General features: G+C 57.0%; 1 protein-coding gene across 1 annotated transcript in view; it reads right to left on the bottom strand.

Moving 5' to 3' along the window:
- PDGFRB (platelet derived growth factor receptor beta) overlaps positions 1 to 14,115 on the bottom strand; it is a 36,271-nt gene extending 22,156 nt beyond the window's left edge. The window contains exon 1 of the mRNA XM_037161881.2: positions 13,639 to 14,115. The gene's annotated coding sequence lies outside the window, so the exon portion shown is untranslated. The remainder of the gene's footprint in view (positions 1 to 13,638) is intronic.
- Positions 14,116 to 23,773: the final 9,658 nt, after the last annotated feature.

Here is a 23,773-nt window from a genome sequence, read left to right as displayed (position 1 = left end):
GGGCTGGCCTGGCTCTGGGAGGCTGGGCTGTGTGGGTGCCGCCCGCCCCCACTCCCCCCAGCCCCCCCAGCCCCCCTGCAGCCCCAGGCAGGAGCAGTCTCTGATCCTGGCTCCTCTCCCACTGGGCCTGGGGCTGGGGGTCACTTAGAGTCTCTGAGACTCTCTGCCCGGAGGGGTCTTCCTGAACAGGCAGCAGATGCCCAGAGCTGGACAGAGTCATGGCCCAGTCACACAGCAAAGAGAAAGAAGAACTGGGCTACAGGGAGAGGGCGGGAGGCTGGTCAGAGGAACACAAGAAAGGGTAGACACCTCAGGGAGAGTGCAGGCGTCCCGGGGGTCTCAGGCTGTCTTCTCTCTTTATGAAGTGGGTGGTTTGGCTCTGGTCACAAGGGGCCTCAGACCCCCCATGGGACTGAGCAAGTCTCTTAGTCTCTCTGGACTCTGTTTCTCCATCCGCACAGGGAGAGGTACAGATGGGTCCTCTCAGAGAGCCATCCCTCTTCCAAAATGGCCAGGAGAAGGAGGGGCTGCATTCCTGCGGCTGCAGTCATGTGAGAATTCACAACCCCTCTCTTTTCACAGATCGCACTTCCCCGACCATTCAGTCACAGACTTGCTGTGTAAGGTTTGACCAGCCATTTCCCTCTCTGGGCTTCAGTTTTTCAGGTGACTCTCAGACAAATAAACTAGGGATTGAAAATCCAGGAGGTGGTGGTGGGGGGGGAGGGTGGCATGGACAATAAGCCATGGGACTGGACAGAACCAGAACGGGGATTGAGGCAGCTGGACATGACCTCCTGGGCCATCTCAGAGGAGTCCCTGACACCCCCAGTGTCCTCACGGACCTCTGGGCTTCCCAGAGGCTGCTGTGCATCCAGCCAACCCCAGAGAGGCCCAGGCAACTGTTCTGCGGAGGGCAGGGGGCTTGCCTGTGAAAGTTCCCTTCTTCAGAGGGAAGGCTGGGCTCCAGCGAGGAGCCACATGGGACCAGGAGGTGTCACAGTCAGGGGACAGACACACCCCTGCCTGCCACTCAGGGAGGCTCCTGAGACAGAGAGAGGAAGGGGGGCTCTCAGGGAGTGCCCCCTGTGCCCACAGGAGAATGCTGTGTGCCAGGAAGCCCTCATGATTCTCCCTATTTCCGCCAGATTGGGAGACAGAGGTCCAAAGATGAGGTAATTGCCCAGCTCCTCATGTGATCAGAGGAACCCCCTTGAGTGAGCAGATCGAGGGCCCCTGGTCCAGGGGAGCAGGCATGTTTGAGAAGCCTCTCTCTGAGCCCCAGCCCTCTCTCCTTCCTGTACACACGAGTCTCCACTCCTTTCCCACCGCCTTAATCTAAATAAATCCAGTCCATCTCGGCCACATCCGCCAGCAGCAGCTTCCCTCCCTCAGGGTCCTGAGGCTCCCACGACACAGGCAGGCCAGGGAGGGAGGGGGGCCTGCCCACCGTCAGCACGTGCACACACAGCACAGACTCGCCTACGCACTCGTTCACACACTCCTCGGGAGCGCAGCCATGCTGCAGAGACCATGTGTGCGCCTGGCCCTCGTGCGAGCACTCCACATGTGCATGCTGTGCACACACACACGTGCACACAGCTCCCACTGCACCAGCACACACGTACACGGCACAGATGGCCGTCTGTGTGCTCTCCCAATGCCCTCGTGAGGTGCACATGTGTGCGGCACATCACATGTGTACCCGGGACAGGCAACCTGTGCACACACAACACACACACAGAGTCTGGGCACCAGGGACCCCAAACTCCCCCAAACACACGTCCATGTGTGCACACAGACAGGCCACAGCGCCGGGGACTTGTGTGTTTGCTGTACCAGGTGCTATTCTAAGCACTTGGCATATATTGGCCCGCTTGCTCCTCAGCCAACTCTAGGAGATAGATAAAGTGATCATTCCCGTTTTAGGAGAGGAAACTGAGGCAGCACACACTTAGGGTACTCGCCTAGGCACAGAGAGCAGAGATGGAGCCAAGGCAGAGAGCTCCGCCTCCGCTTCTCTGTTTGCTTGGTTCGAGCTGGGGAGAGGCTGGTGAAACTGATAGAGACAGATGGGTCTGAGGTTTATTTAGCTGAGACTGACAGGACCTGTTGATTAGATGTTGGGAGGGCTGAGGGGAGAGGTATCGTAAATGAGCCACCACCCCCGTTTCTGGCTTGGTGTGTGCACACGGGGCGTAGTGCCGTTTGCTGAGATGCAAGCGAAGCGGAGGAGCAGAATTAGGGGCTGCCACCGAGGTGGTTGAGGATGTAGAGGGGCTGTGGGCACCTGGGGGGACAGAGGGACACTCAGTCTGGTGGCGGGGAACAGCTGGGCAGAAATAGCAAGGAGATGGGGATGGGAAGGAGCCCTGCTTCAAGGAGGAGGGGTGCTTGGGCTGGCCTGGCTCCGTCTCAGGCCAGGGATGCTCTGAATAAATAAGATGCCAGAGGGAGGAGGAGGTCTGGCCACGGAGTCTTGGGGTTAGTCTTGGAATGTTGGCGCTCCACAGCCCTTGGGGATCACCTACTCATTCCAACCCCTTCCTCCACCCCATTGTACAGATGAGGAGACTGAGCCTGAGGAGAGGACAGGGAAAAGGCCCCAGGGTCTTGACTGGGCTCAGGTGGCCCCTGGGCAGCCCTCGCCTCCAGCCCTGCCTCAGAGGTGAATGGGGCTCAAGGCTCCCGAGTGTAGACAACAGCTGCTGCCCCTCCCTCCCCAGTGTACCCCCCACTGCACCCCACTCTGTTGATCTCAAAGTCACTTTTCCTGCACTGTCCCAGCCAAGCTGGGATCGGAGACTGAGGGTCAGAGGAGTGACTTGTTAAGTTGTCGGCAGAAATGGGACAGACCCTGGTCTCCTACCAGCAGCCTAGTCCTCTGTCCTCCACACCAGGGGCACTCACAGCCTCTGGGACAAACTTCAGGGGACAGATCCCTGGCCGGGAGCAAGGGGATGTGGGTTCAAGTATCTGCTCTGTCACCCACCTGTAGTGCAGTCCTGCCCCTCTCTGAGCCTCAGTTTCCCCATCTGTACATGGATGTACACGGGAAACCTAGCACTTCCAGGACGACACTCTGGAAAGCAGCTGTGCTGAGTCGGAGTGCTGGGGTCGGGGTGGGCGTGGGGTGCTTGGGAGAGGCCCTGGCCGGGATGTCATGACTCAGCTTGCAGAAGGCAGCCAGCTCCAGGCCTGGGAGTGTGTGGGGGCCAGAGGCATCTGGAGCCAGAGACTGAGTCCTCCTGCCAGCAGCCGGGAGAGTACGAGAGTGATGGCGGCACGGGCTGGATGTGGCAGAGAGTGTGGCCCGTGTGGCTTCACCCCAAGTGGGCTGAGATGTGGGTGTGGTCTTGCAGCATGGGGGCCAGGAAGGAGAGCAGGGTCCGTTGGGTGGGGAGACTGTTACAGGTGGGTGGTAGAAGCCTGGGAAGGGGCTGAGGCCGTGGGGCTCCCACCTGCCCCCCTCAACCCTATGCCCCACTTCTACCTGTTAGGGAAGGCTCAGCATTCCACCCCAGCACGACGACTCTTCCCCAAAGCCTCAGGATCACGCTGAGGCCAGAGAGGGAGAGCGGCTCGGCCCAGGCCCCACGCAGCTGCGGCTCCATCACCCAGGCCTGATGCGCTGCCACGCTGCTTCTAGACCCGCAGGACCTCCACATTCCCCCGGGGCTTCCAGGGTCCCCCACACAACACAGAAGCTCAGTGGGGGCTGCACGGGCTGTAGCTGTTTTGGGAGTCCGAGTGGGTAAAAGAAGAATACCGGTTTCCCGGGCCGTCATCCTGATCCCCCTACTCCCGCCCGCTCCAGCACACGCGTCGTGGCCTCGGGCTGCCCCCTGAACCCCTCCTTCCATCTCCTCAGCCCCGGTCTGTCCTTCTCTACCTCTCTCACACCTCAACCTTTCTGAAATACACGTCGGACCCTCTCCTTCCCTGGCACCTCCATGGCTCTCCGTGACCCGCAGGCACCGCCGTCCTCCCTTATTCCCAGTTGTGCTTCCCGCCGTTTGTTACCACAGGTCAAAACCACTGAGTGAAAAGTTCCAGAAACAAGCAATTCCGGAGTTTTAAACTATGCACCATTCTGACCAGCGGGGGAAAACCTCGCTCCATCCCCCTCCATCCCACTCAGGACACGAGTCATCCCTTTGCCCAGTGTCTTCGCACGGTGTGTGTTCCCGCCCGCTGGTCACCCAGGAGCCATCTCAGTCAGGTCATCGTCAGTCAGGTCGCTCACCAGAGAGACAGGCCACGGTCACCTGTCTTTTCTCACAGTACAGGGTCCAGCACAAATAACGCCCCTTTCCATTACAAATTCTTTTATCACACAATCATAAGCATGTAATTCTGTAACCTAACAATATCACACTCACGCACACCACCTGACATTTTAGGTGAAATGATCAAATTAAAACTATAAATTATTTCACCCGTACCACTTACTACCCTACCGACCACACTCATGCAGCTGCTACTTCTGCCAGACCTGGTACATTGTTGTAATTGTTCTATTTTATTCTTAGCTATTGTTGCTCTGTTACCGTGCCTGACGGACACATTACTTTTTCACAGGGGCGGCTGTGCAGGGAAACACACAGCACGAGCAGGGTTCCGAACAACGCAGGGTTTCAGGCTCCACTTGAGGACGGGAGTGTATCGTGTCCCCTGTAGGGAAGGGGACACGACTCGGCCCCTTAGCCCCGCCTCCAGGGACCTTCATGCCCCAGCCCCACAGACAGCTCCTTATGACTGAGGGGGGGAGGCTGCTGCCCCCCCAGCTCCCCGGGGCCCATGTGAGGTCCCCACACTCGTCACTCACTCTGCTCCTCTCCCCAGGAGGCCTCCCCAGGGACGCAATGGAAAAAAAATGACCTGTTTTCTGGAAGTTCAAAATAAAATGAAACATCTGTCTGGATCAGAGCCAGGCTGATAAAGAACGGACTGATCCTCCCAGCCTGAGCCCCCCTCCTCTCAAACACGCCCTCAACCACCAGGGTGCGAGCGCTTGGGGGTAGGGGAGCCCCGCTGGCCCCGCTTCTTGGAACTGCTCGTGGGAAAGCACTCAGTGTGTGTCTCATGGCTGCTGGTGACCCAGAGGAGGGGGCCTAGGTTCCCACATAGGCTGGGAATCAGCCCGAGAAGGAGAAGGAGAAGAAGGTCGGTGAGGAAGGGAGGCCAGCTGCACGCCCCTACCCACCTGCCTGCAGAGCAAACACTTCCTGCCTCTCCAGGCAGGGCGCCGACTCCCTGCTCGTCCCCATCGCCGCCCTGCGGGCCACAGAGCCTGGCTCTGCCCGAGCCCAGGGGACCCCTGGGTCAGAGTCCTCTGGATGCCATCTGGGCCCCCGATAGCCCCTTCAGAAAAGAACAAAGACTTAGAAGGCCTTGACAATAACCACAAGAATAATAATAGCTACCCCTGACTCAGTTCATATCAACCACCGCCTAGGCTGAGCCTTTTATGTGAATAATCTCAGAGCAGTCCATGAGGCTTCTCCATGTCACAGGTGGGGAAAGTGAGGCACGCGGAGGTTAAATCATTTGCCCGAGGTTGTGGAGCCGGGCAGCAATGAAGCCAGTGCTCAATCTTGTTTGGAGTGACCCCAGAGCACACAGACTTAATGCCCAGGTGACTAAGGCAGGTGGCAAAGGTGACTGGCACCTAGTGCGAGCCCAGTACACGATTCAGCAACCTTGCTCTTTCACCCTCTTTTCCTGACCTCTTCTTCCAGTCTGTCTCTCCTTTTGGCCGGGTGAGGCTAAAGCTGGCAGACAAGTGGGGAGACAGCCACGCATCTTTCAGAGAGCCCTACAATCTCAGGGTTGGGAGAGGCCATAAATACTCCCTATTCACATCTCCCCTACCCTCCCTGCAAACCAAGGGGTTTGTTGTCCAGTCTACCCTTACACATCTCCCCGAGACACGGATCTCACCACCTCATGTGAGACTCATTCCATTCTTGGCCAGTTCGAGATCCCCAGATGTTAGGCTCTTTGAAGAAAGTCACTACATTGAGTGCAACCTGCCTCACTGAATCCTCTACTCGCTGGTCCTGCTTCTTTCCACCAACCGGCCCACCACCCCAGGACATCTTTCTTCTTATTCGTTGCCCTTGTGCCCCACAATCTGAAAAACGAACAAAAGAACCTAGGAATTTGGGACTAGGCACTCTGTAAATGAGAGGCGCTGGGGGTTTGGTTTTGTCTTCACAATTCCGCAAGGTGCGCACAATCATTATTTTCATTTCACGGAGGAGGAAATGGGTTCTGAGGGAGGTTTGCTAACTTGCCTGAGGTCGCACAGCCCATAAGCAGTGGGGCTGGAACGCAGACCCGACCCTCCTGACTCCAAACCCGCACTCTCTACTAGAGTTCGAGACTGCTCATCTCTTGCCCCAAAGCAGATCTGTTCACAGAGAAACTCTCCCAAGTGGGTCACCCTAATCCATGTTCTCAGGGGTAAAAGGACCCTCAGAGGTCATAGTCCTGTCCCTCCCCTCACTGAGGTACACAGTGACCAAGGGGTCTACCCCAGCTCACTCAGGAATTTGAAGGTCGAGCTAGGGGTAGAACTCCGAACTCAGAACATTTCTGCAAATTTGCTGCAGAGCCTGTGGGCTGACGCAAAGGTTGGGGAGAGGAGTCCTTCCTGAGGATGCGTCTGTCAGGGTCGGTGCCCAAACCGGGGCTCTGGTCGGCCCTGAGCCTGTCCTCTGCGGCGGAGCATCCGGCAGCTCCGCCATAGGCCCTCTGTGCTCAGGGTCCAGGGCCTGCCCCTGCCCGGGCCCCAGCACCCCTGCCACCGTGCAGAGGCCTGGCCTCTCTCTGCAGCTACGGAGCTCCAGGCCCTGCCATCCCTTGGCTACCCTGCCTCACACCCCACCCCCCAGAGCCTCATCTCCGGTAGCACCATGGCAACGGAGAGCGCCAGGCCTGGCGGCCAAAGGAGCCCCTGAGAGGGGTCCCAGGCTGAGGCTGGGGAGGGGGTGGGGGTGCGGCAGGCGCAGACAAGCAAACCTTCTGTTCCCCGGGCTGCTGCCAGCCCCGGATCAGCCCTGGGCTGGGGTGGGGGCCGCACACAGAATGGGTTCTCAGAGCCAAGTGGGCAGGGGCAGACAGGCCTCAGGCCATTGGTACTGACCCGCCAGCACGCAGCCTTCCTCCAGCAGCCTAGAGCCCGAAGACCAGGCCGGGGTAGCTAACTACTAATTGGTGCCAATTACAGAGCATTGAGATTCCCCTCAGCGCCCTCCTGGGCAGCAGAGCCCAGGGGAGAAAAAGCTCCCGCGTCTCATTTCCCTCTGGCTACCTCTGCTTCTGAACTTGCACCCGGTTCTTCAGTCACTCAGCCTCCAACTCTCCCATTTACTGCCACTCAGCCTCTCTGTGCCTTGGTTTTACTGGTCTGTGAGTGGGGACTTGTGGAGGCCTCGAATGAGTTAACACAAGTAAAACGCTTGGAGCAGGGCCTGGCACACGGCCCTCTGCAAAGTCAGTGGTCACGTTATTATTACTCTCTATTCACTCATGGGAGAGCAAGTCACTCACTCACTCACTCGCTTGGCACTGAGCGTACAGCCGAGACCCTGCTGGCTAGACTTGTCAGCAAAGGGCCGCCTGTGACGAATGGGTGGCAGGAGAACCCCTCCCCAGAAGGGCTCCGCAGGAAGGGGCGCTGCTGCTGTCGCTGGCGTCGTCAGCAGGCTCAGCTGGGGTGGCGGTGGGGTCTCCTCTTAGGTAACAGGGGATTCAGGGGCCCACCCTGGACCAGAACCCAAGTCTGATGACCCCCGACCCACTGTCCGTCAGTGAGCTCCTCCCTGTCCCTTTGTCTTAGTCCCTTAATTTGATTGCCCACAAATGAGGAAATGTTGTAAGGTTGTCTCCAGGTTCCCGAGAAGGGATTAGGCTTACAGTAGGTGCTCAATAGATGCTTACACAGCATGAGAGATCTGATGGCTATGTCGGGTCAGCTCTTCTGACCCTCAGGCCTGAGGCCTCAGCCACACGCCGCCCCCCACCATGACTCAGAACTTGGAAGGCTGGGGAATTGGGACGGGCAGGCAGTGGTGACCCTCCCCCCTAGAGAGGTGATGGGACAGGCGGGTGAGGGGGCAGAACAGACAAAGGGAAAACCAATGCCACCATGCTGTGCCTGCTGCCACCCAGGACACTGGAAGTGCAAGGGACCCCAGCCAGCTCAGGGCAGCAGTCCCAGCTCGAAGCCACTTAATCTGGAACCAAGTGCCAGTCCGACTCCCTCCTCACTGTGCGCCCTCTGAGTTTAACTTCCCTGAGTCCCAATTTCCTGGAAAATGACGTAAGTGACTCCCCTTTCCGTTGCTCTGAGAGTTAAACGTGGCGATGAAATGCACCTGAGATATCATAGGCGCTCAGTGGATGGTAACTATTATGACTGTGACTATCCCAGTGGAGACGGCGGGGGGTGGCCGTGAGCTGGGCCTTCAGGTGTAGGTTCTTTGGCAGACGGCAGCAGGGAAGGGGAGTCCACAGGTGCGAGCCAGCCGGGAAGGGGGAGAGCTCAAGGCCTCTGGGAGAGGTGGCAGGAGAGAGCTGTCAGGCTAGAACGAACTCTCTGGCAAAGATATAGGCGATGGGCAGGAAAGGAGGGTCACTTTGGGAAAGACTTGGGGTGCCAGATCAGGATTTGGGCATTGCCCTGGAGGCACAAGGGAGCCAGTTGCCAGGGCACTGATAGTGGGGGCGGGGCTCATTGCCGGCCGGACAGCCCGGAGGGCGCAACTCCAGCGCTCTGGGGCAGGGCCTCCACTAAGGAGAGTGACAGGAGCAGGTTGGCATTTTGTGGGAGGGCATGGTAGAGTGGGGACAGTGGAGGCAGGGAGTGCGCATTTGGGGGTGCAGCCGTCTCAGACCCAGCCTGAACTCCCTGGCAGGGCCAGCTATGTGATTTGTGGGGCCAAGTGCAAAGTGACAATGCAGGGCCCCTCGTTAAAAACTATGAAGGATTTGAAGTGCAGGGCCCTTCCAAGCATGGAGGCCTCTGTGACTGCACAGGTTACACGCTCATGAAGTCCCTCCTGCTCCCTGGACTCAAGGGGTGGCTGTCTGTCCATCAGTCCTTGCATCCATCCCCCCATCTGTTGGTCAGTCCCTCTGTGCCTGCTGAGGGCAGAGCTGGGTGGAACATCTACGGTCATGTGCTGCTCTTTGCCCCCTACTTTACATAAAAAGAAATTATGGCCAAAATGAAGAACTGACGTGACCAAAGGCTCCAGGGTTCACAAAACTACCCAGGGGGTTTCCCACCACTTGTTGTGATGGTATAGCTTCCTTTCAACCCACAGTGTGCCCTGTGGCCTTGCCCCAGAGAGAGCCACAGCCTGAGCCCTGCCCCGACAGCAGGGGAAAAGCCAGACCTACAGGCCAGGTCCTGGGCTCGGTGCTACTGCTGCCGCTCCGTGTAACCCAAGGTCCATCCTCTCCCTCTCTGGACCTTGGTCTCCAATCCACACAATAAATAAGTTGGACCAAAAATACTCTTCATCTCTGACCTTCAGGAACTGTCTGACCCCCTTGCCCTGCTGCCCCCATTTCCCAAGGGACAACCCTTTCCATCACAGGGCAGAGAAGCTGGTACCTCTTGCAGATGAAAGGTTTCAGGCACCTAAGACATCAAATAGCTCCAATCTGGAGTGAGGGAAAGAGAAGGTATTAATGCAGCTAAAGCAATACAGTTTGACTTTTCAACCACCTGCACCGGACAGGGGGTGGGGTACCCAGAGAGTGTTCGGGCAGAAGGATGGTCCTAGAGCCTGAGGGTTCAGGAAGCCCTTTTGCCTGGGGCGCTGGGGCCTGAAGTCTTAGGTGGGATTCAAAGTAGACTTTCTATACTGGAATCAACAAGTGCGCTAGTTCTATACCCCTCAATCAGAGGTGGGTCTCTGATCCATTCCCTCGCCTCTGGACCCCATCATTCGTCCATTTACCATGGGCAAAAGCCTTGCTTCCTCTTCAAATCAGAGCAAAGGAGGTTCAAAAAAATCCACTTTGAAAGGGCTGTAAAGGGGCACAGCACCCACAAGCCCACCCTAGCAGGGATGCCTCCTGACCCTCCTTGGCCAGTATCCCAGGAACACGGGCACACGGGGTCTGTGGGAGCACGCCTTGGTGCTCCCTGAGAAACTGAGTGCATGAACAGGCAGTTCTTACTTGTCAGAAAGTTCTTCCTAGTTATTGCACATAATAGTTTTCCATTAGCGGTCATTGATCCTGACTGCTTTCTGTAACATGTAGAAAAAGGGTAAGAAAATAACTCCTTGCACCGTGAAGTTAAATATGCATGATCCCTGAGTACACAACAGGGCTTGTGTGGCTGCCAATCAGGGCTGGCAGGGCCTGGAACCCTGGAGCTGTTTAAGGCTGGAAGGAGCTCAGAGATCATTCCGTTCAACCTCCTTGTTTTACTGATGGGAAAACTGAGGCCTGGAGAGGGACTGACTCACCCACAGACACACAGAATGGGTTCCAAGGTCTGATGAGCCCCTCTGGAACTCTGAGGCCGCCCCCCCCCCACAGCTGAGGAACATTCTCAGAGTTTATGCTGGATTCCCAGGGGTGGCTTCACCCGGCCTCCCATCAGGGCTCTGGGTCGGAAACACCCAGGTGCACGTCCCTGCTCCACGACTTCCTGGCGGTGGGACTTTGGGCAACTGACTTAACCTCTCTGGGCATTTCCTCATTCGTGAAACAGAAACAGTTTGTATCCACTCCTGGAGGTCGATGCGATGATTAAATTAGTTCGGCAAATATTTAAGCACTTACTGAATGCCAGGCCTATTCTAAGCACTGAGGAATACAGCAGTGAACTTGGCAGTAAAGGACGTAGAGCACAATGGAAGGGCTCAGAGAAGGCCGGTCCCTGTTATCTCATCCTGCACGTGCTGCCTTCCAGCTGAGGTGCTACTGGCTTCAGCCCGGGGAGGCTCCTGGGGTGAGGAGTGTGGCTGCAGAAACCAGTGGAGGCAAATCTCTTCCCATTCCAACAACCCACTGACCGCAGGGCACCAAACCATGCGCACAAAAATGGGGCAGCCAGGGGATGGGTGTCAGGGATGTCTGGGGACCCTCTCAACTCCTTCCTCCCTCTTCAGCACACTCATAGCCTATCCTGAGAAAAGTGCCCGGAGTCCCTCCTTCAGCCCAAAGGCAGCTGGTCTCAGAGCCAGACTGTTCCCAGAGGACGGAAGTGAGCCTTTAGAATACCCATGGTGGCCAGATCCCTTCCTTGGGCATAGCCCTTCGCAGATTACAGACCAAACTCACAGCCAAGCTGTTCTGTGCAGGAGGCAGGAGAGCAGTGGCCTTCTCTTAGCCGATGACATTAGATGTGGCCCGGGAAGTGCAGGGACCATGCTAAGTGTTTTACCTACATTATAAGGTCACGGAGCCTACATACTGCCCCACTGCTCACAGGGTCAGAGACTGACATCAGAGAGGTAGGGCACTGATGTCAGAGAGGCAGAGCGCTGACCCAGGGTCACAGTTAGCTAGAGGCCGAATCAAGGTTAATGTATAGTCAACTGAAGCCCAAACCTGATGTTGCTTAACTGTGGTGCCCACCACCTTCCAGGTATGCGCGGATGCAGCCCAGGAAGAAGACATGTGGGCCCGAGGTTGGCCGCAAAATGGATCCGAGTTGAGCCAGGGCAAGCGCAAGGTCTCCGACTCCGAATCCATGGTGCTTTCCACTGTCCCACATCTGTGGGCAATTACAAGTCTCAGCTCTTCTTCCCACAGAGGAGGGAGGGCCGCCTGAGCACTGCGGAGAGGAGGGTGTTGACCAGATGTCCCTCATTCAGGACCGAGCCGGGAGGCCGGGCAAACCTGGGAGCAGGTCAGGCCTGCCGCTGAGCTTTCTGCTGCTGGGGACGCTGGAGCCCAGGAGAGGCTCCGTGAGAGGACGGAGACCGGTGGGATTGAGGCGGACTGCGGCCTAAATACCAGCTGTATGGTGTGACCCTGGGAAAGTCACTTAGCTCCTCTAAGCCTTGGTTCCCTTGTCTGCAAAGCAGGGGGAACCATACCAATTCCAAAGGCCTGGCACGGGGTCGGCACTCGACAGTGACCAGCGTGGTCCTCCTGCCCCCGAGTGTTGTGGAGTCAGGGCCCTCCAGCTCGGAGGCAGGGGAGGACCACGTGATTTCAGAAGATCTTGCTAGAGGCCTCTGTGACCTCTGGGATCAGAGATGCGGGCAGGGACACGTCTCCCTGTTTGACATAGAAAAACACAGTCTGGAAGGGCACCTGAGGCCTGGGCTCTGGTCTCACACTTGAGGACAGAAGGTCTTCAGCCGGTCCCTCCTCCCTTTCACCAGCATGTTTCCTCCACCCCATTGCTAGTGGGGGGCATAGGGACCAAACACAAGGAGGGGAAGCCAGGGTCTGAAGGAACTCTGATGTGCAAACAGAACGCCAACAGGAAGAAAGAGCCAAGCAACAAGGCACCAGTAATAAGGGCACGGCGTGCACTGGGAAGCATGGGAGAACCTGGGAGGCTGCCTGGAGGAGGTGGACTGGGAAGGGGTACTTGAAGGGAAAATGCAGGGTGTGTCCACAGGCAAGCGTGCAAATCCCATCTGGGGTTCCTGGGGCCTGACTGGAAGGAAGAGGAGCACAGGGCCCGCGTTCAGACAGATGAGGCAGGGAGCTGTGTGGTATAGTTTTGTGGCTGCTTTGAGCCTCAGTTTCCCCACACATAAGGCAGGAGTAAAATCAGCCCTGCCGCTGGAGCTGCTGATTCCAGTCACAGGAAGCACACCTATAAAGCACTCCGCACGGTCCCAGCCTGCTGTGTCACTCAGCGACAGCAGGGTTGGGTCCGCGCTTTCTACCGGCGCCTTTTCTACACGGGCGGGGCAGAAGGAGGGAGATGGCCAGAAGGCCCGAGCAGCTGCCTGGGACCAGGGAAAAGGGCCCAGCAGTCAAGCACCCTTCTTCAGAGAGGGGCCCCCAGATCTGATGGCTGGACCCCAGACCCCCAGCCCCAGCTGCGTGAACATGGCCTGCTAAGCCCCAGCCCCCTCACCCTCGAACTTTCCCAGCCACTGGGGGTTTGGAAGGACATCTTAGGAATCTGGAAAATTTGCAAATCCATTTAAAACCCCAGAGGTTGCCTGGCTGCCGACTGGCCTAAAGCCAGGCAGATTCTTAGGGACACAAGGCTTGGCCCCAGGGACAGGGCTATGGCTCTGAGGTTGCCTGTCCCCTGCTAGGTCCCCTTTCCGTGTGCCCTGAATGCCATCTCCCAATTTCCTTCTCACTCCCCTCCCTGCTCTCCCCACCCACAAAAGGCGCTGCTATGCTTTGGAGGCCCCCACTGGGCCTGGCACCAAGAAACTTCTGGGGTCTGCCTGATGAGGGTAGGGGGCACCAGGGTTTCGAAGGCCTGGGCCACCCGCCCCGGAAGCAGCTGAAGCAGCAGAGAAGAGAACAACGGGTTCCTCCAGCCCGATGTTGCCCAAAGCCTCCGGTCTCCTCCCATTTGGTTTTGTTAAAAATATTTTCCATTTTTTGACCTACTTGAGAAGGCAGAGGCTGGGGTACGGGGACAGGGCAAGGAGCTGGAGTTCCCCCTTTAGGAGCACTTACCTTGCTGCTGATGCCTTCTAATGTGGGCAAGGTCCTGGGCTCTGAGCTATCACCCCCTCCAGGAAGTCTTCCTCACTGCCCCGTCCCGTTATCAGAAAGTCTTTGAGGGCCAGAAGTGGGGCAGCAGCTGGGTAGGAGGGCAACAAGGACCCTTGTAGGCTCCCGGAGCCTCAGCAGAAGGGAGGAAGTGGCGGGCTGCAGGGATGAGGAGTGGCCTCACACCCAAAGCATCCTTCGGGAGGAGCAGGGTAGCCAGGAGGGGCCGCCCGGGCTCTGGCTCTCTGCGTAGCTCCACACGGGCTGCTGCCCGGGGGGCAGCACTGATCAGAGCAGCTGCCACTCTCCTTGCTGTCCTTCTCTCGCGTTCCAAGTTGCTCAGAGAGTGATCCCGGGTCCCAGTCCCAGACGGGGCGGGCAGGGACTGCGGGCTGCTGGCAGGGGCTCACACCACTGTGGGCTTCCCTGCACCCACCCCCACTTTGGGGGAAAGGCTGCAGGGCGGCCTCTGATTGGCCCAGCCGGAGAAAGGGCGGGGGGTGGGGGTGCACGGTGGAGCCAGGAGGGTGGACGCGTGCGTCTGTTTTCAATTTGAGTTTTTTCCCTCCTCTCTTTCTTTTCCCCCAAGTTTCTTGTTTTTCTTCCTCCTTTCCCTCTGCTTGCCCCCCCCCCCCGTCGCCTGCTCTCTCAGGATGTGAGGGGATGTTTAGAAATTCCACAGCCCACGCCAGCCGCTGAGTCACTTTATTAAAGAGTGCCCCAGCCCCACTCGCCTGCTGCCTGTCTCGAGTGGCAGAGCCCCACCCCCCACCATGGCACCTGGGGACTGGTCGCTCCTCTGTGCCTCAGTTTCCCTACTTATAAAGAGGGGACCTCTGATCATTTACGCAGTTGATTCAGTCACTATTCCTTCATTGAACAGGTCTGTTGAGCACCTACTATGTGTCAGACACTGTGCTGGGGCTTGGGGATGCAGTAGTCTGTAGGACACAGTCCTTGACCTCAGGGGCACCTAGGCTTTGGGGAGAGAGACAGAGCACAGGCAGAGGGCTGGGAATGCAGTTGGAGGGGCATCTAACTGAGGCGGGCAGGGGGAGAGCGGGCTTCTGAAAAGGGGCGCCTTGGAAGAGATGGAAAGACCTTCCAGGATTATCAGTCACTTCTCAGAAGAAGAAACCGAGGCCCAGGGCCAAATTGGTGCACAGTGGGTGAAAGACTTGTCTAAGGTCAGATTTCCAGATACGTCCCTTCTCTGGCCTCAAAGCCCCTGGAGTCCCAGGAAAGGATTATTTCCCCACTTTACCGACAAGGACCCTGAGGCCCAGAGGAGTGAAATGACCTTCCCGCACTCACACCTCAGTGGCAGAACCAGAGTCAGGACTCTGGAGCGACAGGAAGGAATAGACACCAGCGACCTGCCCCCAGCAGAGACCCACATGCAGTGCAGACCAGCTCACCTGTCCTGCCGTCTGCCTCGGTTCTCCCTTTCCCTGCCTCTCACCCCCCCCCCCCGGCATCCACAGGTGTGTCAGAGTACCTGTTAGGTTCCGTTGCCATCCTCCCGCCCTCCCGCCCCACCAAGGCCTCCTCTGGGACAGCAGCTGGGCCCTCACCCCTCCCTTCTGCCCACCTCCTCTCTTCTGACGAGATGTCTGTTGTCACAGATTCCTGGTCCTTAGATCTCCAAGGGCGACATTTTAAAAGGGCCTAGAGAGTTCAGTCGCCCCCTGCCCCCACTATGAAACGCAAGAGAAACCGAGTCCCGAGACAGGAAGACAGCGTCCCAGGTCACACAGGCAGAGCCCGACTCCGCCCCTCTGTCTACACCCTGGCCTTCCCTTGCGCCTTGTCCATAGGGCCGGGTTGCTTGAGCTGGGATTTTGTGCCAACCACGGTAACCTGTCTTGTGGTCATTTCTTGGTCTTGTCCCAGTGGGGACTGCCCAGCAGAGGGAGAGGGGTTCTCAGACAGCCTGGGCCACAGGGTCAGGGCCGTGAGAGCCCCCCCGAGAGAGGGGCCCCGGTCCGGCTGCACGGCCTCGGGAGCGCCGGGGCATCTAAATACCATACGGCAAGCCTTCATAGGGGGTTTTATGCCCGAAACTCCCTGTCTTTACAACACCCCCCCACCAGCGTTGCCTCGGACATTCACCTCCAAAGTCACCTCCAACTGCAGGGACCAGGACAGCTCAGGGGCAGCACAGAGCCATTTCCATCCCTAGTCCCCCTGAAACTAGTCTGGGAGTCAGGAGACCCAGCTGTGGGCTTGTTGTGTGGCCTTGGGTAGGTACCTCGTCTTCCTCAAGCCTCAGTTTCCCCAACTATACTTTTCAGGAGGACTCACGGAGCTGGTAGGACCTTGGGCTGCTCTGTCTGCAAGTTCCTTAGACTTGGGCTCTGGCTAGGGAAAGGAGGCTAGTGGGCCCCAGGGCAAGGGGACAGCTGGGGGCCAGAGATGCAGCACAGAGGGGTGGGGATGGCTGGTGGTGGCTCCCCCGGGGGAAGCTGGCGGCCGCCAGCTTCCGGCCAGCCCAGCCATCCGGCTGGCCCATCTGGAATCACTTAGCCCCTACTACCATTAACCCTTGGTAGGCACCAGGGCCGTTACACCTCCCCCCATCTGAGATGGGGTTGGGGGATGCAGAGCCGCAGGGGACACTCTCCAAGAGCTGAACGGTTGAGGTAGAAGGGTCACGATTGACAGGGCAGGTTCCCCTTCTGTACTTCCAAGCTGCATGATCTCAGGCAAGTTATTTAAGCCCCTGAGCCTCAGTTTCCTCCTCTGGAAAATGGAGCTGATTCAAGGATTGATTCAAAAGACTGCTGCAATATGTAATGCAGTTAAACGGCTTAATGCAGCGTCTGGGAGTATGATTGATATAGTGGGTTTTCCTCATTTTGGTTGTAGTCCATCACTATGTGCCCTTGGGCTTCAGTTTCCCCTGTGCACTCTGCAGGAATGGGCAGTGGGCAGTGCACATGGGCAGCACAGTGCCAACATTCTGGGGTAGTCAGCGCGGCCCCCAGTCCCACTGTGGGCGGGAGCCATGAGCAGAAGCGGGAGACCAGTCCAGCCTCGAGCGATCCTGTCTTGGGGCGGGGCCGGGCTGAGAGTAGCTGAGCTGGAGGTGGGGGACACTGCCTGAGGAGGAGGGGGGTGCAGCATGGAGGGAGAGAGGAGGCCTGAGCCTTGGGGTGCTGCCCCTCCCCTCCCCACTGCATGGTGGCTCACTCAGGGTGAGCTGTGACATCCGCAGTTCCAACCCAGCTCTGCTTCTTCCTCACTGTGGGACCCTGGACCCATGTCTCAGCCTCAGTGTTTGCAGCTGTAAAATGGGGACACCTGTGCCTACCTCACACGTGAGAGGCCTGAGTAAGTGATTCACGGAAGGCATTTTATGCAAGGAATAGAGAAGAGCCAGAAAGAGCCACAAAAGGCAACAGATTCTCAAGCGTCTCTGGGAGCTGCTGTGGAAGAAGTCCGCCATCAGGACCGGGAGGGGAGCTAGGCCTCATTTTACAGCTGGGATGGCTGAGGCCAGGGACTGAGAGTGACTATGCAAGACCAGGACTGGAATTGGGATTTCTGTCTAGACTCAGGCCCTTGCTCTTCCCTGAAAAAGGAACCAGGCTGAACTGAACCCCCACCCCAGACCCCCACCCACGCTTGTCAGAGCCGGAAGCCACAGTCCTCACTGGGGTTGGGGGGGGGAGACAAGGGGGCCGGAAAGGGCGCCTGAGTGGGAGAATTCCCAGGAGGCCAGCTCAGCTCACTCAGGCAGGGCCAGCGGCCACCACATCTGGCTCTCCCACGCTCCCAGAGCTGCCCCCCAGCCACCCAGGCTCCTCCAGGGTGAGGAAGCAACACACACACACACACACACACACACACACACACACACACACGTCCCAGCATCAGCGCAGTCATTTTGGATATCAGGGCCCATGTTCTCCTAAGAGTGAGGCCATTATTCGGGCATGGGAAACAGGGCCCAGAGAACAGAGGGGACTTGCCTGAGCTTCGCAGAGAGAGAAAGGGCCTGTCATGCACGAACCCTGCCCCAAGCCCGTGTCCTTCCACCCTGCACACCCTGAGCAGGTAGGTGCTTGTAGCTGGGGAGCCAGAAGAGGCACACAGTAGGAACCACCCCTTTCCCTCCTGGACACCAAGTTAGTGGCTGTCTAGTTGGTCAAAGGGACCAGAGAAAACTTCAGGTCACATTCCTGCTCTCAATACCAGGAATACTCTTAACTGGGCCAGACTGTAGTTACCAAGGCCCAACAGAGTCAAGAGATAAGGGCTTCAGGACCCTGCCTCCCTCAGCCTCTCCCTAGCCTCCACTGGGCCTCAGCCCCAGGGCCCCGAGAAACAAGGCAATGTCCGTCTGTGTGTCCTACACAAGGACCACCAGAACAGCAGGATCTCAGAGGCCACAAGTCTCCCCGCACCGGACACTGGATTCCAGAGGTCAGAACCTGCTGGAAGGCACACAGCAAGTTGAGAATGGGGCCTCTGACTCCCAGACCATCCTGTCCCTCATGCCATTTCTCCATGCAACCAACATTAATCAAGCGACTACTGTGTGCCCTGCCCTCCTAGAACTCCCAAGCTAATGTTAAGGAAACCACAAATTAATAATACCAGACTGTGCTGTGTGACGAAAGAGGGGGAATATTGAGATTGCTGGAGGCTTCCCTGGGGAAGAAACATTTTAACTGAGACCTGAGGTTAAGAGGACACACATAATGCAGGGTCAGGAACAGTGTTCTAGATAAGAGGGAACAGCATGTGCAAAAGTGCAGAGGCCAGAAAGAACTTGGAGTCCTTGAACAGAAAGAAAAGAATGGGAGAGGATGTGGTGAGTATAGGCTAGAGAGGTAGTCAGGGGCCAGGTGTCAGGACCTGGTGCAACCCAGGGGAGTCTGACTTTTATCCTTGAGGGTCAGGAGGGGCCACTGCAGGATTTTAAACAGGGGTCTCATGAGAGCAGGCAACTGAGGTACACTGTGGAGAATGGGCTAATGCGGACAACGGGCTGGGGGAGGGGCTAGTGTGGACACTGCCAAAGTGGAGCATGAAGCCCCACCCACCTGAGAGGCTGCAGGAATGCACAGGACAGGGAGGTGGGACTTCTGGGCCCCAGCCCATGCTTGACCACTGACTCATCTTGGGATCTTTCTATCCTTCCCTGGTTTCTCCATTGCCTCTGAACAACGGGTCAGTCACAGTGCCTCTTCAGATAAGGACAGTCTATCCCCTCTGTTCCCTAAGTGACAGTATACTGGGGGACTGCCTCCCTCCTCCAGGGCACTGTTTCCCCACCGGGAGGGGAAGGAGAATCACCAAGGCCAGGTCTTGATGGACATCAGGCAAGCCAGCAAGCCTTCTGGTAGTACCCTGAAGTACCAGCAGGTGGCGCCCCCAGCATCTGGAGGGGCAGGAAGAGAAGAGGAAAAGTGCTACCAAGGAGGAGAGGAGGGGTCTGGAAGGCAAAGATGCCTGACAAAAGCCCCAGCACCCACTGGAGAGCCTCAAATCTGCCCCCTGAAGGTGAACAAGGCAGGAATTGCCATCACTGCTTCCACCTCAGGAAGAAAGGGAGAGTTCCTTGCCCACGGTCAGAGTGGAGTTGAAGCTTGGCTGGGACTGGCCCCCAGTCAAAGCCCTTGGGCTCCAGTCTCCATGGGCCTAATGCTGGCCCTGGCACCCACCAGCTACTCTTTAGTAAACCACCTCCAACGAAAAGCTGAGCCCAGGACCTTTTCTCTACCAGGGCTGTAAACCTGATTTAAAAAACAAATTATCACCAAGATCTTTATGAGGCCAACCTCCCTGCACCCCACCCCACAAAGCCCTGGTGGGGGTGTGGGAGCAGCCCAGAGGGAGGACTCCAGAGGGAAAAAGAGGGGCCCTGTGGGGAGCCAGAGGGAAGGAGCTGTCCAATAAACAGCCGCTCCCAGAGATAAGGGGCTGTCAGAGAGGAAGAGGCTGGGACTGGGGGCTGGCAGGCAGCACGTGGTGGATGGACGGGGGTGGTGCTTCTCCACCCACACATGGTCACAGCGCCACGGCTGGACCACAGTCTGAGCCTCCCGGGCCCTAGTGGTCACATGGGGACACTGAGGTCCAAGTAGGGAAGGACCTGCGATTTCAGCCATCCAGCCTGGGACTTTTAAACAAGATTACAGTGTCCTTGGGAGGGAGAAGCTGGGGGTGGATCACATCAGGGCTGGCTCAGGTCTCTGATGGGGGGTGGTCCACCTAGAGGTGACCATAAGGAAGAACTGAGGCTCTTTTGCAAGATGAAGCCAGAGGAGGAAGACAAACCAGGAATTTGTTTAAGCAAAACCCCTGGGTAAGGGTGGGGGTTGGGGGCAGAGAGGCACCCACAGCTCACTGTCCTCCCAAACCCACTCGGCTGGAGAGGCAGAAGAGGATAGAACTTGCACGCAGGCCACTGACTGCTGGGTGGCCTCAGGCAGGTGACTTCACTTCTCTCAGCTCCAGGTGCTTCATCTGCAAAATCAAAATAACAATCAAATTCCACCTCATTGGGATGTCCCAGGTAAACTGGTCCTGCCACCCCCACCAGAAAGGAGAGTATTCCTATGAAACATTTCTTAAGCTGAAATAGTGTAAAGCAAAGAAACAATTACCTTACCTTTTTGTGCTAACAGATGCACAAAATAAATCGGGACGAAGCACAGACGTTCACAGGCCCTCGCAGACAAAGGTAGAAGCTACGGCATCTTGATGCTGGGGTGAGCGTGGCTCCCGGGAAGGAGCTTGGTGAGGCCGCGCTCACTGCTCAGGGTACCTCTGCCCTCTATAGGGGCTCGCCACAAAGCAAAGGCTGAAAGCTACTTTTGCCTTTTTTTTTTCATAAAAGTGAAAATCCACTCTTTCCATTAATAAAAACTGATACTAATGTAGGTCTTTCCTAAAAGTACAGTGGCGTAAACTTTCAAAAAGCGGAGGATATCTATACATGTGAACAACTTGGCGTGACGCCTGGCACTTAATGTGCTCAAATAAATAGTAACGCCGCTGTTGTTCTCTGGCACAGGGAAAGGGTTCCGGTCTGCAATCTCAGAGAAATGCAGTAGAGGGCACTGTCCTGGGAGTCAGAAGACCTGTTCTACTTCCAGTGGAGCACTGAACTGAAAAAACAAACAAACAAACAAACAAACAAACAAACAAACACCTTTCTTTAGGCTTATGAGTCTTTGTTTCCCCATCTGTACAAGGAGTGGGTTGGCTCTCTGAGGGTCTTCCAGCATCAGAATGCTATAGATCTTCAACACCACTGCTCTTCTACCCTAGGTGGGCTGGAGGATCAGTGGGGCTGGGTTGAGGACCCTTCAGGTAATCTGTCTGGGCATTGAGAAAGGCCAGTGGGGTTAAGAGACCCAGCTTCTGAACCCAGCCCTGCACCTGTGTGACCCTGGCCAAGTCCCGGGACCTCTCTGTGCTCCCTTTCATCATCCAGCAAATGGAACCAATATGCCTCATCCTTCCCAACACCCAGGACTCAGGGAAGAGCAGGCTGGGGAGCAGGGGGTGGGAGGAACCCTCCGAGGGTGTCTGTGGGGTAGGAGGCACGTCTAGCCTCCACCCTGAGAGTGCACAGCGCCGGAGGGACCACGGAGCAGCTGGGATAGCTCCCCTAGACCTCAGGGCTCCCCGGCTCTGCACTCTCCCTCATCAGGGAAGTAGATCCTGCTTTGCCTGCAAAGTTCCCCATTTTTCAGCCACCACCCACGTCAAACACCTGGACACGGTCTTCCTCACTCATAGAGTCCTGCCCGGCTTCTGTGATGCTCTCTGCCCCCTCGACCTTCCTCTGGCTCCTTCTCCACACGCCAGCCACCGCCACCTCCCCACTCACACCCCATAACAACTTCCCACACGTCCCCCATCCTAGCTCACTGGGCCTTGCCCCACCCCTCTCTGGACTCATCTCCTGTCCCCCCCTACCCCCACCCCCGGTTTCATGCCCCCATCACTGAACTCCAAACTGGTCTTTGGGTTCCAGAGGACCAACCTGTGTCCCCTTGGGCCTCAACACTGTCCCTCTGCCCACAGTGCCCTTCCCTACTCCCAGGGCCTTGTCACCTCCTCTGGCAAGACTTTCATATCTCCTCCCTTTAGGTCAAATCTCTGGATTCCTAGCCCTCACCAAGATATAACTTCACCTTTATTCATGGTTATTTGATTCATTTCTGCCTCTTCCCCTTCCCATTCTGTAAGCACCCTGTGGGCATGGCCTCGTTCTGCACGGAACACGGTGAACACAGTGTCAGCACAAAGGAGGATGGTTCACACGTACTAGACAAGTGAGTGAACACACAGGACAATTGAATACCTATACCTGTTCCCAACCTTTAAGCCTTCCAGCTAGGTCTGATTTAGCATATTCTTGGAATCAAAGGGAACCTTGGGGGCACTGACCTTCCCACACCATCCCCGACTTTCTCCCCCTGCCCCCCCCCATAGGCATTCTTTCTGCAGCCTGACCAGGGACCTCCAGCAGTCACTACATACCTCCTGTGTTGGTGAGTTCACTCTTTTTCTTCACAACCCATTTCCTGGTGGATGGCCCTTTGGTGAGCCCTTTGTTATGCGGGGGTGGGAATCTGTGTCTGTGCCTGCGGGTTGCTTTCTGTCTCAGGTCCAAGACCTGCCCTGCCCCACACCCCAAACTCAGACCTTCAAGTCCCCCTCCAGGTCTTCTCTTCCTTCCCTCTGAGCAGTCCCAGCAACATCAGGTCAGGGAGTGGAGCCCAGTCCTCCTTCCTCTGTACCCTTTCCAGTTCCTCCTTGACCCCTTGAAAGATTTTTACATGACTTCTGAGCTAAATCTCACCATCGTGTCCACTTCCCCACGTGGGAAAGGGGACCTGTCCTGCCGAGGCAACCGCACGCTCATCTGCATCAGCCGCAACCCAGGCAGCCCCCCCCCCCTCGTTTCCAAGAGCAGCCTGCACTTCGCTGCGGAAACTTGAGCACAGCCTCTTCCTGTCTGGGCCACCGTGTCCCCACCTATGCAGTGGAGAGAGTTCCTCTGAGCCGGGAGTGGAGCCTTGGGCCCACTGTCCCTGCTCTGTAGCTGTAGAGCCCCAGAAGAACAAGATCTGACTGGGGCCTGCTTCACGGGTGGGTCACACAGGAAGGGTCCGGAGTTTGGTTGAACACCCTGCTGTCGCCATCTTGAAAGCCTCAATCATCTTTGAATGAGGGATCTCACTTCGTCGATTGATCCTGACACATCTGGTCCTGAGCTGATGCTGCCCTGCCTGGGGCCAGTGACTCGAGGGAGTCACTGGTGGAATAGATAAGACCCTCTCTGATTCTGTCTACCCCTGGGGAGTGGAGAGGGGGACACAGGTCCCTGCACATCTGGGGGGTCCCAGGAGATATCGGAGGATCCAACCCGGAGGGCGCCCTTCCGCCCCAGACTTCCGACCCAGGGCCCTGTCCTTCACGAATTCTTCCCCAGACCCTTCCACCTGGCCCCCCACTCCCAGTTCACTCAGGATCCCTCCACTGTGTCCCCACCCCCCTCCACCTGGGCAGCTGTGACATGTCTGCCCCTCTGTAACTGGGGGGAGTGCTCGGCAAGACCCAGGAATTTGTGTTAGTTTTGTTAGATGCGATAATGGCCTGTTATGTAAGAAAATGTCCACGTGTTTTAGACATGCATGCTGAAGTATGTGGGGGTAAAATGACATGATGTTTAAAATTTGTTTTAAAATTCTTTAGCAAAAAAAGAAGGGGAGGAGGCGAAGTAAATCCTGATACCGGTTCAAGCTGGGTGAGGGGCACCTAGCGGTTCTGTGACACAGCTCTACCTCTGTGTGTTGGAGACCTGGAGACCGCTCCTTACAGTAAGGGGGCGGGGTCGCCGGGAGAACCCGGAGAGGCTGCTCAGAACGCTGCCCGGAGGCGCCCCTACCCCGCCTCGTTAAGAACTCGTGTATGTGCATATGTGCATTTTCCCGGAGAAAACTTCCACAGCTCTCACAGGGTGCTCAGGAGGGTCGTGACCCCTTTCCCCAAAGATTAAGAACACCGCCACCCCACAGACAGGAACGGTGTTTGAAGTCAAGTTGCCCCCTCACCTCAGGCTGGTCACTTG

Source organism: Artibeus jamaicensis, unplaced genomic scaffold (genome assembly GCF_021234435.1).
Source record: "Artibeus jamaicensis isolate MK-2021 breed Jamaican fruit bat unplaced genomic scaffold, CSHL_Jam_final contig_432, whole genome shotgun sequence".
NCBI lineage: Eukaryota > Metazoa > Chordata > Mammalia > Chiroptera > Phyllostomidae > Artibeus > Artibeus jamaicensis.
This window is presented reverse-complemented; position numbering and strand designations above follow the sequence as displayed.